The 2,008-nt window shown below is 40.3% G+C and overlaps 1 pseudogene; it reads left to right on the top strand.

Moving 5' to 3' along the window:
- Window positions 1–660, top strand: part of LOC132637329 (uncharacterized) — a 2,738-nt pseudogene extending 2,078 nt beyond the window's left edge.
- Window positions 661–2,008: the final 1,348 nt, after the last annotated feature.

Below are 2,008 nucleotides of genomic sequence, written 5' to 3' on the forward strand. Positions count from 1 at the left end.
GTTGAAGTTAGAAGAAAAAAAAACCTACATAATGTGAATATCAATCTTGTTGAGTGTTCTAGTATTGCACAGATCCTAACAGACCTTTCACCGACGATGTCGTCAAAAGTTTTAGCACTGACAAGTATAGTGTGAGCATGCCGATGGATGTACCACAATGATTTGATCGGTGATATTATGGTCAAATCAGACATGGGCAGGAGCTTCGATAAGTTTAGGATCATACTTAAAAAGAAGGGGTTGTAGGATTTCTTTAGGTCTAGCTGTTTTGGGTTGTATTTAGATTTACTGAAGAGACCGGTGTACGAGAGTTGGAGATGCCATGTTTTGCTTCCATTGTGCCCTTAGAATCTGTGCCTAATAGATTGATGGATGGGTTAAAATTAGAATTGGTTGGAGTGACAATCATCACAAGGGAATCAACTGGTCGTGTTGGTGTTGGTGTTATTGGTGATGCTGTTGTTGGTGTTGATGATCTTGTGGCAGGTCTTGCCAGTGAAAAAAATAAGAGATGATGATGAGGATGATGGTGGTCATCACAGCTATGGTTGTGGTGTATTTGGTGATGTTGGTGGTGGTGGATTTGCTGATGAACAATTAACTTTAATTTGCGTTTTTGGAGCCCTATGGGCTGTTGAACAATTTCTTTTAAGTTTCTAGTTTATGTTGTTAAAATATGGTGGATGTTGATGAAATTATGTAATTTAGTTATGTGTGTGTGTGTGTTAGGTGTTTAGTACCAGTATTTTGTTTGTTCGGTATGTATTTAAGTTGTTTCAGTAGTTTCAAACAAGTTACAAATTTGTTGCAATAGATCTTGCATCTACGGGTAATAATCAAACATTTGCTACAAATATTTGATTAGAAGAGTAAAGTTGTTGCAACAGATTCATTATCTGCAACAGATTCATTATCTGTTACAACACTGCAACTGTTGGATAAAATCAAACAACAGAGTAAATTATTGCAACAACCGAGTACTCTGTTGCGAGAGATGTATCAGCTGATGCAATAAATCATACAATTGTTGAAGATGTCGCAATAAGTTACTAATCTGTTGCAATAGATAGTTCAGCTGTTGAAACAAGTTACCCATCTGTTGCAACAGATAGCCAAGCTGTTGCAATAAGTACTCATTTGTTGCAATAATGTACCTAGTTGTTGTAAAATTTTATATAACGACCTGTTTGGTCGTTATAGTTCTTTTGGCTCTTTCGCCCGTTCCCGATCATTGATTAGCTCATTTTTTTACCCGAGGGGACCGTTGACACGCTTCCCGAGGTGTCTAGACTGGATTTGGGCAACTTTGGGAAAAATATAGACTTGAAGTGAAAAAAGGGTTGACCTGAGGTTGACTTTTGGGTAAACGAACCTTCTTCGAAATTCTATCAATTCCGAGAGGTCCGAAATGGTCGTTTAGGACCTGTATCTATATTTGGTTCGGTTCTCAATGCATTCGGATGCATTTCGGGACTTGGATGGGAATTGAGAATTAAGGAATCAGTGGTTGACTCGGTCAACGAGACCTCCGTTTAGAATTTTGAGGCCACAGGCCCGTTCGTAGCGCGTTTTTATATGGGACTAGGTATCTGGTATGTGAGCAGATGGCTTCGGGAGTTAGTCGGAAAATCGGATCGAAAAGAAAAACTTAGGCCAAGTTCTAATGTCTGGTGCCTGCTTTGGCGGCACCAGCACCGCAGCAGCGGCACCACTGGAGCGGTAGCCCTAGCTCTGCAGCGGTCCTAGCCATTTAAGCTTGACCGCTGATGCGGTCACGGTACCGCTGTAGCGGGTGACGGGCAGTTAAATCCATTAAATGAGTCTTAGGCCCTCATTATTTCATATCTCGATATTGGAGCTTGGGAAAGCTGTTCTTGGAGACAAATTGAAGGAATTCTTGGACGTAAAACCTTGTCCAATCCTTTACTCATCTTTAATCACAATCATCTTAGAGTTTCCTCTTCCCTTTTCAATCCCTTAGAAATGGAATTTGAATGAGGGTTTTAGG

The sequence above is a fragment of the Lycium barbarum genome, chromosome 4 (assembly GCF_019175385.1).
Source record: "Lycium barbarum isolate Lr01 chromosome 4, ASM1917538v2, whole genome shotgun sequence".
NCBI classification, from domain to species: domain Eukaryota; kingdom Viridiplantae; phylum Streptophyta; class Magnoliopsida; order Solanales; family Solanaceae; genus Lycium; species Lycium barbarum.